Genomic DNA, 14,640 nt, shown 5'->3' with positions numbered 1-14,640 from the left:
CCAATGGTTCTTCCTGACCCAGCTCCTTTGGATCCCAAGCCGAGTCTACACAATGGGCTGCTGCTGGTGGGCGGTACCCAGGTTGAGACCAATTTGACCTGGTGTTGTCATTCATGGGGCAATTCTGCTTGAAGTGACCCAGCTGTTTGCACCGGAAGCAGCGTTGTTCGTTGCCCTCCTGGCGATGATAGCGAGGGCTAGATGTCACTGGTCTGTTAGGAGGTTGGTATCTAGCGGCTGGTGGGTGTGAGGGCACCGTTGGTCGTGGAGGTTGTACCCGTGGTGTGACCTGGTTTGTCTTGCGAGTATCTGCATATTCATCCGCCAACTTCGTGGCCTCTGGTAGAGTCATGGGCCTGCGATCTCTCACCCAATCTTTGACGTCCGTCTGGATGTGATTGTAAAATTGCTCCAGGAGCATTAGTTGCAAAATGTCCTCTGCGGTGGTGGCCTGGCTGCTGTTAGCCCAGTTAGAGGCCGACCGGGACAATTGGCATGCCCATTCCGCATAAGAGTCTTTCGTGGTTTTGCGTGAGTCCCTGAACTTCTGTCGGTGGGACTCTGGGGTTACTGCATAACGAGCCAGGAGCACTTCTTTAACCCGGGCGTAGCTATGAATATCCTGATCTGGCACGGTCCGGAAAGCATCAGAAGCTTTGCCTGACAGTTTGCCTGACAATATTGCAACCCAGTCTCCTCTAGCTATTCGGTGCAGGTTACATTGTCGCTCAAAATCCGCCAGGAAGTTATCAATCTCACAGTCCTTTTCATCAAAAGCTTTAAAAGCGCTAAACGGAATCTTCCTTGCGTCTGCTGTGCTGTACTCACTGTTTGGAGAATGTGCGGCTGCTTGTTGGACTGCTGCCAGTTTTAACTGTAGTTCTGCGTCCCTTATTTGTTTATCCTTCTGTAGTTCTGCGTCCCTTATTTCTTTAGCCTCCTGTAGCTCTGCGTCTCTTATTTGTTTATCCTTCTGTAGTTCTGCGTCCCTTATTTCTTTAGCCTCCTGTAGCTCTGCGTCCCTTATTTGTTTATCCTTCTGTAGTTCTGCGTCCCTTATTTCTTTAGCCTCCTGTAGCTCTGCATCTCTTATTTGTTTATCCTTCTGTAGCTCCGCGTCTCTTATTTCTTTAGCCTCCTTCGCTAACAGGTCCATCACTTTCAGTACCACATCTGGCGTTGGGTTCGGGCCGAACCACGCTAGCTTCTCTCTCATTAGCTTGTTGGCTGGCGATTCCTCCTCCTGAATCACTGGTGTCTCCATCTCTTGTACTGCTGGCGTTGCTGCAATCCCGTCCTCCTGGTCTAGCTCCATTGATTCTGCTATGATGACCCGCTTGGTTTTGTTGCTAGCAATCCTTCCACGAACTTCCAGTAGTTCTTCCAGTGTCTGCTTGGAATCCGGGTGTGAAGGGGAATAGAAGGGAAAAAATCCCACTGCTACCAACCAATTGTGACGGTATCGGTATGATATCCCCGTCAACGTTCCCTTCTTCCCATAACGAAAATCACCCCAATATTCCACGAGGAGGGATATCCCTGGAATCGCCCAGAAAGCCACACATGAGACCAGCTTACTGCTTGAACAACACCGACTTTAATGTTATAACACACAGCTTATATGTCATTTCCAAAACTGTTACAATGACAAATCTCCACCCCCCTCACACTGGGGCTTCCATACAGATGAGTAGGTAGACACGACGGGGCCGATGCTGAAACACATTTTCTTTAGACAATGACATCAATGACGCTGAGCACTAGCTGTACTGAATACATCAACCAGACCGCTCGACCCCGCATATAGAGAGATAATTACCACAATGAAGCAATCAGAATAATTAACACAAGCCACTTAAACCCAGCTCTCCTTCACACAACACAATAGATCAATTAACCTTTAGAAATAGTGAGGGGACATTAGCACATCAATAACCTGGCTAGCAGGGAGCAGTAAACTGAGACATATAGGCAAATGTATCACAACGTTCACGTCAAAATCAATATGTTCTTGCAGGGTACTTTGGAGCAATGCACACTGGGATATGTTCACGGACGGCGCATGCGCCGTTCGTTAAAAACGTCAATCACGTCGGGTCACCAGTCATTAACATAAAACACGCCCCCCTGTTCCACATTTGAATTAGGCGCGCTTAGGCCGGCCAATTTACGCTACGCCACCGTAACTTAGGAGGCAAGTGCTTTGTGAATACAGCACTTGCCTCTCTGACTTACGGCGGCGTAGCGTATATGCGATGTCTACATGTCTTTACTACCTCCCGGCCACAAGCGTAGAGAAGCCCTATAGAAAGATTTATATTCTGACAGTTCCATTTTTAACTAGCTTTCAACTGCAAATATGACTGAATAGGTCAAGACAATGAGATTGATGAGTCAAATGAAAACATCAGTATTAGAATTGCCAGTAGTAGGTTGTTTGATCCATTTAATCATTTTCGCTGACTAAATTTGCTAGAAAATTGCCCGAGTGTATGGAGTGTATGGAGTGTATGGCCTACACAATAGCTTGTCAGTGTTCAGTACTCGCCAGCACACACACATGCTCTCCTTAATATAAACCAGGCCATGTTTAATTATCTGCAGCAGGCTAGCCAAGTCTAGAAAGCCAGTAATTGATACCTCTCTTGTGTTAGGCAGGAGAGCTGGATTGAAGGTCACTAAAGACAATAGATTATATAGTTGCCAGTTTTCTTGAGCCCTGGTGGGGAATTAGCAGATGTGAGAGAACAGACATAAAGCAGAAGTCTACCCAAAAAATGTATTCTTCGTTTTAGAGCACGGAAAGAATAGGACCTAAGGTTTTTATGGCGGACTGTACCCGTTGGGTAGGTTTCTCTTTAATTCCTACTCTGGTGATCTCAGCCATGTGGAACAGGAAGCAAGGAAAAAGATACACACAGAAATACTTTTCCAGACACCAACATGGCAGCATGCATGTGGTGGTAGCCACAGGATCAGTGCATAGCCATAAAGTGTTGGTGCCCACACACCAGCCCATTCCCCTTTTGTCCTCATGGAATTTACAAGCACTGTGAAGAGAAGAAACTCTTATGCCACGTACATACGATTGAAATTTCCAATGGAAAAAGTCAGACGGAATTTATTCATGGGATATTCCGACCGTGTGTATGCCCCATTGGAGTCATTCCTTTGGAAATTCAGACGGACTTAGAAAGAGAACATGTTCTCTTTATTTCCGATGGAAAACATTTTGATTTCGTCTGTATGGAACTCCGACGGAGAAAGAAACACGCATGCTCAGAATCAAGTCGACGCATGCTCGGAAGCATTAAACTTAAAGGATCACTAAAGGATTTTTTTTTTTTTTAGCTAAATAGCTTCCTTTACCTTACTGCAGTCCTAGTTTCATGTCCTTATTGTTCGTTTTTGCTTTGACGTAGCTGTAATTCTGCTTTGATCTCCACACTTCCTGGTTGTCTGGCTCCTTATAACCACAGTACTGGGAGCTTTTCACGGTGGTCTAAGCTGTCATTACTGTGTGTCTAAAATTCCTCAGAACCAATCAGATTCATTTTAAAAACAAAACACTGCCCTGGATTTGTTTGTTTTTGTTCTGTGGGTCTCTCTAGTTCACAGGAACATGAAACCAGTTTAAAACCGAAAGTGAAACTAGAGGCACATTATATGATTGAATTTAATCTATTTTTAATCATTTTTAAAATGAATCAGTTAACTTTTATGTCTCTATACCCTGTAAACAGTCATTTCAGCAAAAAAAAATGTTTTCCTTTAGTGACCCTTTAATCTTTCATGCCCCGTCATAGTGTTGTACGTCACCGCGTTCTTGAGGGTCAGAACTTGGTGTGACAGTGTGTATGCAAGACAGCTTGAACGGAATTCCGTCAGAGAAATCTGTCAGAGTTTATCACGGCGGAAATTTTGATTGTGTGTATAAGGCATTACATGCCACCTTTTGGTGGTTGTCCATGAAGGTTTAACCTCTCCCGCAGTGCAGACCCTGACCCTGGATGCTGAAGGCTCCAATATTGCAGGGAATCCCTTCTGTGGATTTTTTTGGGGTAACAATTTGGTTCTAAGTAGTCCCACATACAGCAGTAGTACAGCCAGGTCCATAGTCCTTGGAAATGCTCTCGTTGTCTGGAGTTTTCCCAGCCTGCCTATCAAATAGTGAGTGGATTCATGTAATTGTGGCACCACATATACAAGACAAGTTTATTTTCTTGTTTAGCGCTTCCTCACTTTCTTATAAAATTAGGATTACCTTAATCTTCCCACCCCGATAGCGATTAATTGGTCTACCACATGTATGTTGCCATGTTGGTGCCAAGAAAACATAAAATTGTATCAAATATTTACAGTATTTTTACTTTCTTAGACAAATCCACAATAGCATACTAAACCCACCCAGTCAGTTTCTAGCTTTGTACAAGAAATGGACTGTTAAGTGGGTGTCATCATTTTATAACTATGCATTGGTCCTGTGTACGGAAGCAGATGGGCCAATATCACCACTGCCATGGTAGAGCTGCACGATTAATTGTCAAGAATCGTTATTGCGTTTTTTTCCCCGTTCTTTTGTATGCAGAGAATAACCTCTGCTCTCAGCCCTCAAAAGAAAGGAAGACAAATCTGGGCTGTCTGCCAAGTAGCAGAACATTCTTTATCAGTGGAAGTTAAGTCTAAACATTCTAACAATTTGACTTTTACATCAAAGGAATATATTTCTGTATGTAAATTATGAAAATTACTTAGAACCCCCAAATATCTATATATATAAAACTCAACGTGTGTGTGTATGTATGTTCCAGCATCACGTCCAAACGGCTAAAGATATTATTAACCACTTAAAGACCCACGTATTGTAAATGTACGTCCTCTTTTTAAACATGGATATCTCAGTAACGGCAGCAGCTGCTGCCACAACTGAGATATCCATGTTTTCAGCGGGCGGCCGTGTAAACGATAACGGCGGTCTCCGCGGCGGATTCGCCGCGAGATCGCCGTTATCGGTGGCGGGAGAGGGCCCCTCCCCCCTCCCGCCGCTTTTCCGCGCCCTCCGCCACTTACCGGAGCCGTCGGTAGCGGCGGAGGAGATCCGATGCTGCCGCCTGGAGAGTGAGGACTTGAGTGAGGGCAAGATGGCCCCCACCCGTCCTCATAGCTCTGCGGGGCGGAAGTGACGTCAAAACGTCAGTCCCGCCCAGCCTCTTAAAGAGACAATTTTTTTTTCCTTTTTTTTTTTTTTTTTTTGCATTTAAGCCTAAATATGAGATCTGAGGTCTTTTTGACCCCAGATCTCATATTTAAGAGGACCTGTCATGCTTTTTTCTATTACAAGGGATGTTTACATTCCTTGTAATAGGAATAAAAGTGATCATTTTTTTTTTTTTATATTTTAGTGTAAAAAATAATAAAATCAATAAAATTAAATAAGAAAACAAAAAAAAAATTTTTTTAAAGCGCCCCGTCCTGACGAGCTCGCGCGCAGAAGCGAACGCATACGCGAGTAGCGCCCGCATATGAAAACGGTGTTCAAATCACACAAGTGAGGTATCGCCGCGATCGTTAGAGCGAGAGCAATAATTATAGCCCTAGAGCTACTCTGTAGCTCAAAAAATGCAACTTATAGAATTTTTTAAACGTCGCCTATCTAGATTTTTAAGGGTAAAAGTTTGACGCTATGCCACGAGCGGGCGCAATTTTAAAGCGTGACATGTTGGGTATCATTTTACTCGGCATAACATTATCTTTCACAATATATAAAAAAATTGGGCCAAATTTATTGTTGTCTTATTTTTTAATTCAAAAAAGTGAATTTTTTCCAAAAAAAAGTGTGCTTGTAAGACTGCTGCGCAAATACGGTGTGACAAAAAGTATTGCGATGACCGCCATTTTATTCTCTAGGTTGTTAGAAAAAAATATATATATAATGTTTGGGGGTTTTAAGTAATTTTCTAGCAGAAAAAACTGTTTTAGTCTTGCAAACACCAAATCTGAAAAACACCTAAGGTCTTTAAGTGGTTAACATGAAACTTGGCACACATGTTACTTATATGTCAGCAACAAACATAGGATAGGTGGTTTAACCCTTACCCACCCCCATTTTCCATGGTCGGGGTTTTCCTTTAAAGTCCCATTCAACTCTATGGAAAATACATGTTACTTCATAACTTCCAAACGGCTGTAGATATTTCGATAACACTTGGTCACATGTTACTTATATGTCCACTTAAACTATAGGATAGTTAATTTATCCCTTAACTACCCCCATTTGTGAGGGTCAGGGTTTTTGTTTAAAGTCCCATGCAAATCAATGGGAAATGTATGTTCCCACATAACTTCTGTACGCCTGGAGATATTTCAATAATACCTGGTACACATATTACTTATATGCCAAATAAAAATATATGACAGTTAAATTAACCCTTACCTACACCCTTATATAAAAGATGGGTATATTTATATTACTATGATTTTCCTCCCCAAAAGGTTAAGATAGGAAGACCGGGCAACGCCGGGTATTCAGCTAGTTATATATATATTTTTTAGTAGAAACCCTAGAGAATAACATGGTGGTTGTTGCAATATTTTATGTCACACTGTATTTGTGCAGCGGTCTTTCAAATGCATTATTTTAATGAATAAAAAAAATAACCAGTAAAGTTAGCCCAAATGATTTTTCTTTTGTATAATGTGAAAGATTTTACGCAGTGAGAATCGTGATCTTTATTCTAAGCAAAAAAATAGTGATTCTCATTTTGGACAGAATCGTGCAGCTCTATGCCATGGATTAGTGCCAGGAGAGGAAAATTATGGTACGTTTTTTATACATTTTTTTCCATTTTTTTTAACAGAGTGTGCAGGAGTTAGAACCTCTATCGCATATTTTTTTGCTGTCTCTGACCCTTTAATCATCCTAAATAGCAAGGGTAACTTGCCATACATTTGTGGAAGTGTTGAATGATAAGTCTGTTGCAGTGCACTTGAAGCACAAGTTCTAGTTGACCCTTTTTCAATTTGTCTAGCAAGAGCAAAGTTGCAGTGGTGAGTCTACAGCAAGAGCACTGCAAGTCTACAGCATGAAAGTTCAGTCACAGTGCCCCCTGTGGTGGGATGACTATTACACCACATAACTGAACCAGAACTTGCAGCAGACCTGCAGAATGTTTGCAAAGAAAGTTGATCTGGAGTCACACAATGCGGATTTACTGCAATTGTGCAACAAACTTGTCTGGCAAGTCTAGCAATAGCTTAGCAAGTAATTTTCAAACTTGCAGCTCAATTGCTTGCTATCTAGGATTATCTCTGTTTCTGGAATCACCTGTGACAGGCGGTGAGTAAAGCCCCAGCCGAATATTGGGCGGTATTGGCCGGTTCAATGGAAACTGAGTCCAGGCATGGTTCCCCCCTTGAGCCGTTTGATTGTGTAGTGTGAGTGCTCTAAACCACGCCCAGGAACAGTTAAGTGTAGTGTGTGCGGGACTACTTGGAAGAGGTGTTCCCAGACATGGTTCACTTGTTCACATTTTTTTTTTATAAATCTCTTTATTGTTTTTTTTTTTTCATACAAAAGTATACATTTTACAACTTACATTTATCTGCTCTCTCCGGAGCTTCCATAAAATTCCACTAACATTCATTCCATCAAACACAAATAACATTTATACATTAATTTCTCCCCCTTTATTCTATGGTGTGGTTTATCCTGTCTTCTTACCCTCATTATCCTGAAGCCGTCACGGGGGTTCTCTATCCAACTTGCCCACACTCTTTTATATTTCTCCCCATATCCTCTATTACAATATGTCTCCCTATACAATGGCAAGTTGCTATTCACTAGACTTTTCCAATGTACCAACGAGGGGGCTTCCACCTTCTTCCAACTCAACACTATTGTCTTTCTTGCATAGAATAGTAATAGGCCCACCTGTGTTCTCTTTCCTATAGACATGGTTTTCTTCCCTACTAATCCTAATAGCCAGATCTCTGCCTCTTGTTCCAAAGATACTGATGTTACTATAGAAATTATTCTCAGGACCTCGCTCCAAAATACCACTATCTTCGGACAAGACCAAAATATGTGGATGGAATTTCCTGGAATGTCTTCACATTTGTGAGGATTTGATGGGGACATCTTATGCAGCTTACATGGTGTATAGTAGCTCCTGTGTGTTATTTCAAATTGTATTAGTTTGTCTTGGAGTCAGGCCCGTCGCAACAGGACAGGCAAGGCAAGCAATTGCTTGGGGCCCCGAGCTAGAGGGGGGCCCCCAAGCTGGCTCGCCTGTCTGCCTGCTGCTATGTTCACAGGCTCCCCGCGAGCCCCCCTCCTCCCGCACGGAGAGCCGCACAGCTGAATCCTGGAGTTCAGTGCCGAAGCGTGCAGTTGCACTGAACTCCAGGATTCAGCTGTGCGGCTCTCCGTGCGGGAGGAGGGGGGCTCGCGGGAGGGGGGGGGGCCGTTTCTCCGTCCCCCGCAAAGTGGCGCGGTCACCGGGGACAGTGCAGCCGTCCCTCTCTCTCCACTGACTGCAATACATTACACAGTCACACTTCGGCTCCTCCCCCCTCATGGCTCAATGTGTACACAGCCAGGAGGAGGAGCCGAGGAGAGACACGAGTGCTGCACAGTAAGCAGGAGGTAAGGGGCCCCCCTTAAGCAGATTCGAGGTGAACTATTGAAGTGATGGGAGAGGAGAGGGTGGTATGGTGATATGTGCTGGGGACTGATTTGAGAGGGAAGATGATATGTGCTAGTGTGTGTGTGTGGGTGGGTGGGGGGGGGTCCGATCCCCCCCATCCCCCCCCCACTAGCACATATCATCTTCCCTCTCAAATCACTCCCCAGCACATATCCCCATACCACCCTCTACCCCCCCCCCAAATTAAGATGCTCTGTTCCCCTGTGCCCATCTCACCCTGTCCCCATCCCACCCTGTCCCCATCCCACCCTGTGCTCATCCCACCCTGTCCCCATCCCACCCTGTCCTCATCCCACCCTGTGCTCATCCCACCCTGTCCCCATCCCACCCTGTCCCCTTCCCACCCTGTCCCCATCCCTCCCTGTCCTCATCCCACCCTGTCCCCATCCCACCCTGTGCTCATCCCACCCTGTCCCCTTCCCACCCTGTCCCCATCCCACCCTGTCCCCATCCCACCCTGTCCTCCTCCCACCCTGTGCTCCTCCCACCCTGTGCTCCTCCCACCCTGTCCCCATCCCACCCTGTCCCCTTCCCACCCTGTCCCCATCCCACCCTGTGCTCATCCCACCCTGTCCCCATCCCACCCTGTGCTCATCCCACCCTGTCCCCATCCCACCCTGTCCTCATCCCACCCTGTGCTCATCCCACCCTGTCCCCATCCCACCCTGTGCTCATCCCACCCTGTCCCCATCCCACCCTGTCCCCATCCCACCCTGTGCTCATCCCACCCTGTCCCCATCCCACCCTGTGCCCATCCCACCCTGTCCTCCTCCCACCCTGTGCTCATCCCACCATGTGCTCTTCCCACCCTGTGCTCATCCCACCCTGTCCCCATCCCACCCTGTCCCCATCCCACCCTGTGCTCATCCCACCCTGTCCCCATCCCACCCTGTACCCATCCCACCCTGTCCCCCTATGCTCACCCCACCCTGTCCCCCTGTGCTCACCCCACCCTGTCCCCCTGTGCTCATCCCACCCTGTCCCCCTGTGCTCATCCCACCTTGTCCCCCTCCCACCCTGTCCCTCTGTCCTCATCCCATGAAAATGACAGGACGAGTCTTAAAAAGGAAGGGGTGCGCGAGTTTCACCAGGCCTAGGGCAGCACAAAACCTAAATACACAAGTGTGTCCTGCCTGGCTCCCTCTCCCCTCCTCCTCCCTCTCCCCTCCTCCTCCCTCCCTCACAGTCCAGAGCCGCCAGTAGGAGGCCGCCCACCGGTTCCTGTAGGCTTTGTGTGCGCGTGCAGGGGGGGTTGGGGGGCCTCTATGTCCATTTTGCTTGGGGCCCCCAAATTCCTTCAAACGGCCCTGCTTGGAGTGATAATAATATCTGAAATGGGAACCTCCATATCTCCTCCCAATTCTCTTCTACTAAATTTGGGACATCTCTTGTTCAACATTCGCATAATTTGCTTATGTCTGACAGTGTAGTCCTTGATAGTACACAAAGTTGAAATGTACTTCTTTTAACTTCTTTCCCTTACTATTTGCTCTAAACCCAGTTCCGTTAGTTGTGGGCAGGGCCGATCACTATGCAAGCCGCTTATGGCCCTGCAAAGCTGCGGAGGGCCCCCCAAATTACTAGAGGCCCCGCCTGGTGAGAAGTCATTTTTGGCCCCTCACCCCGCCTCTCAACTCACTGGCTGCATCGGAGAAGAGGTAAGAAGTCAGCACCCCCAGCTTCTCTCTTTAATGTAAGATGTAATTTCCGACAGCAAAACACCCCCTCCCCCCGCTTCTCAACTTTAATTTTTAATGTGACATGTCATTTTCGGCAGCCCCCCCCCCCGCTTCTCAACTTTATTGTGACATGTAATTTTGCTTAGGGCCCCAGGGAGTTCAGGATCGGCACTGGTTGTGGGGTACCCTCGGGGAACTAAGCTAATAAAGCATGGACAAGCTGCATATGTCTGAAAGTATAACTCCCAGGTATATTCCAACATTGTCTAATTTCTGCAAATGAGGAAAATTTTCCCCATGTATTACTTGTGATAGTTTTTTAACCCCAAATTTAGTCCATGCCCCTGGATCTTGAATGGAGTCTAGATGTGGCAACTTGGGGTTTCTCCATAATGGAGTACGATACGCTTCACATTAGTGTAAGTGCAAACTGTGCCTGAGCACAGAACTCTCCATAGATGATGAAGCACAGAAGCAGGGATCTTTGTATTTTAGTTGGCAGAGGTGATGATGTAAGGATGCCCTAACACTTAGGCCACTTTAACTGAACCGTGCCCGAGTTCAATTCTCCCCACCACTCCCCATTCCCCTGCTGGTCTGCACTTACACTGAAATGTAAGGAAGGGTTCACGTGAACATTCCCCTCCTAACCATACCAGCGATCCCTCTTTTAATACACAATCTTCTATGGAGGGAACTGTGCTTAAGCAAGGTTTGCGCTCACCAGGGGTCAAGTCCTGGGGAAAAAAGCGTGGGAACTCCCACCCAAGATCCACTCCCCCACCAAAAAAAAAATAATAATACGCTAACATGCATAATTACTAAACCACCTGTGTTTTGTTTTCGAAAAAAGAAGCAAGTTCTTTCTAAATCCCGCGATAATTTGCGGCAGACCTCCGCAATGTCTCCTGGGAACAATGACAAAAGCTCCCAGGAGACATTGCGGCATCGAGGAAGTGACGGAATACCCGCACACTACCCCATGAATCCATATACAGGAAGCGGCATGTAACATAAAGGATTACTAAGGTTCGCCTGCCCCTGACAGTGACTCGAGCTGGGCATCGCCGCTTAGTGAAGGATTGGCTCGGCTGCTCTCGGCTGCTCTAGTCCTGCAAAGGGAACTGAGTTCCTGCTGTGAAAAAAGTGCAGGGACTCCGTTCCCACGCGTTCCCGCAGGACTTGAGCCCTGGCGCTCACACTCCACCAAACTGTACTAAATTACAAGTGAACCGCACCCGGGACCACCTTTTCCAAGTGGCCCTAGGCATAGTTCGCTTAACCAGTCCCAAGCCCAATTCAGAGCACTTACACTACACAAGCTAACAGGCCCAAGGGGCTGAACCGGATCAGTTCAGATTTCCCGTATGAGTGCACCCTAAGGTGTATACATTATACAATTTTCTTGTACAATTTACCAAAACCGCATAATACAAGGTCAAACCTAAACACTTTAAATTTGTATGCAATCAGGCAGGCCCTTGCACTACATAATTGAAGGTAAATCTAAAGGAAATTGATTGAACAATAATGTTTTATAATGTATGGGCAGCTCTTGTGTGCCTGAGAACCCTTCCTTATAGCCCAGTATGGGGCCCCATTCACACCTCAGCATTTTGTAACTTGAAGCTCGAAGCTCCAAACCACTGGAGGGGGAAAAAAATCATTTATTCTCTAAGGAGAGGGTTCACTTCTAAATTACAAGTTGCCTGAAGATCAAAAAAGTCCTGGAGCTTTTTTTGTAGCTCCAATCGGGCAGATTTGACCATTTTGGTGGGTTTTTATTCTCATAGAAACTCATGGAAAAACACACCATTCATGCGTTTTTGTGCAATTTTCTGCTCAAATGAATTTTTTTTATTTTTTTTAAAGTAATAATATATGAATAAATACATGTAAACTAAATACACAAATAACAAAAATCATCATAAATAAATTAATAATATGTAATAATACAAAAATCTATGGGCCAGATTCACGTAGCCCGGGCGCAGCGCAATGTAACCGATTTAGGTTACACCGCCGCAAATTTTCTGGCTAAGTGCCCAAACCACAAAGCACTTACCTGGAAATTTGCGGCGTTGTATCCTAAATCCGTCTGGCGCAAAGCGGGCCAATTCAAATGGGGCGGGTACCATTTAAATTAGGCGCGCTCCCGCGCCAGACGTGCTGCGCATGCTCCCGACGCAAATTTCCCGACGTGCTTTGCGCGAAATTACGACGCGCCGACGTTTTGTGAATCGCGACGTGAAAAAAAGACTTGCGCCGGGAAAATTTTTTTAAAAAAAAAATTCAAAAGCGACGCGGGAAAGACGGGTATACTTTTACATGGTGTACTAATTTTACACTTTGTAAAAGGTGCCTTATCTTTGCGATGGCAAACTAACACTTGCGGCGACGTAACGACGGGAAAAAGTTTTGTGGATCGGCGTAAGTGCTAATTTGCATACCCGACGCTGGTTTACGACACAAACTCCCCCCAGCGGCGGCCGCGGTACTGCATCCTAAGATCCGACAGTGTAAAACTATTACACCTGTCGGATCTTAGGGATATCTATGCGTAACTGATTCTATGAATCAGTCGCATAGATAGAAACAGGGATACGACGGCGTATCAGCAGATACGCCGTCGTATCCCTTTTGTGAATCTGGCCCTATGATAATTGACCCCTAACCTAAATAATATATTAAATAAATTATTATTAATTTATCTTATTAATAATAATAATAATAATAATAATAATAATAATAATAATAATAATATAATAAACACCCAAACCTGAGCAAAAAGAATACATTTATAATAATAATTGATTTTTTTCTTATGTGTTAGGGTGTTTAGCTGTTGTATTATTATTATTTTACTTTATTTAAGCCTAAGGGTTAGGGGTTAATTATTTATTATTACTTAGTATTCATTTATTAAATGTATTTTTTAATTTATTATTATTATTATTATTATTATTATTATTATTATTAGTATAGTAGTAGTATTAACAACCTAACCCTAACAAAAAAAAAAAATCCTAATCCTAACTCTAAACTAACCTTGACTCTTAAGCCCTGTACACACAATCGGATATCTGATGGAATCTAATCCAATGGATTTTTTCGTCGGATATCCGATGAAGCTGACTTTCATCAGTCTTGTCTACACACCATCAGTTAAAAATCCGACCGTGCCAAAACGTGGTGACGTAAAACACTACGACGTACTGAAAAAATTTAAATTCAATGCTTCCGAGCATGCGTCAACTAGATTCTGAGCATGCGTGAATTTCTGACCGATGGACTTCCACACATACCAACGTTTTTTTCTATCGTTTTTTTATCCATAGGAAATCCATAAGAAGCTCAAAAATGCTGTATAAAAAAAATCTGCATAAAAATGCGCCACAATTGCACAGAAAAATGCGTAGAGATGCTAAGCCCAGTTGATTTGTGCCCAGTGTGCACCTTTTAGGCTGCATTCACACCTTAGCGCAGCGTTTTGTACCGCAATTTTGCCGCGACAAATTGCAGCGTTTTGTACCGCGATTTGCCGCGACAAAACGCGTCATTTTTTAACCTTGTTTTCACTGGAGGGGTGATTTACACATTGTCCACTATCCCGAACGCCAAAGCCGCCTGAAAAAGAGGGTCAGGGACTTGTTTTGAGCTTCAGGCGTACGGCGTTTCGGCGTTCGGCATGGAGATGTGAACCATCTCCATAGAGAACAATGTTAAATCACCCCTCCAGCGTATTTTAGGCTGCAATAGCGTCGGGCTTCAGGCGTTAAAATGCCTAGGTGTGAATGGAGCCTCAAGTGAGAGATAAAAAACTGACTAGAAAAAAGTAGAGGTTCCCGCACACTACTGATAATTACCCTATGTTGCAACAACAAGCAAAAAGTAGCAAACTTAGATCTTACGAAAGGGGAATACAATGTAATAAATCAGACCAAAATCTAGCTATGCGTGTGTTGCAACCACAACCCATTCACCACTGTGCAGTTGTAAACCTCTAAAAATAGTCTTGTTTTTTGTGGTTTTACTGCACAGTGGTGAATGGGTGGTGGTTGTAACACACTCATAGCTAGATTTGGTCTGATTTGTTACGTTTTATTTACTTTTGAGTCTGAATATCAGCAGTGTGCAAGAAGAACTTGGGCCGGATTCAGATACGAACGTCTATCTTTATGCGCGGCGTAACGTATCTTAGATACGTTACGCCACTGTAACTTTGGGCGCAAGTTCTGTTCAGAAAGAACTTGCGC

This window comes from Rana temporaria, chromosome 3, assembly GCF_905171775.1.
Source record: "Rana temporaria chromosome 3, aRanTem1.1, whole genome shotgun sequence".
In the NCBI taxonomy this organism is placed as follows: domain Eukaryota; kingdom Metazoa; phylum Chordata; class Amphibia; order Anura; family Ranidae; genus Rana; species Rana temporaria.
This window is presented reverse-complemented; position numbering follows the sequence as displayed.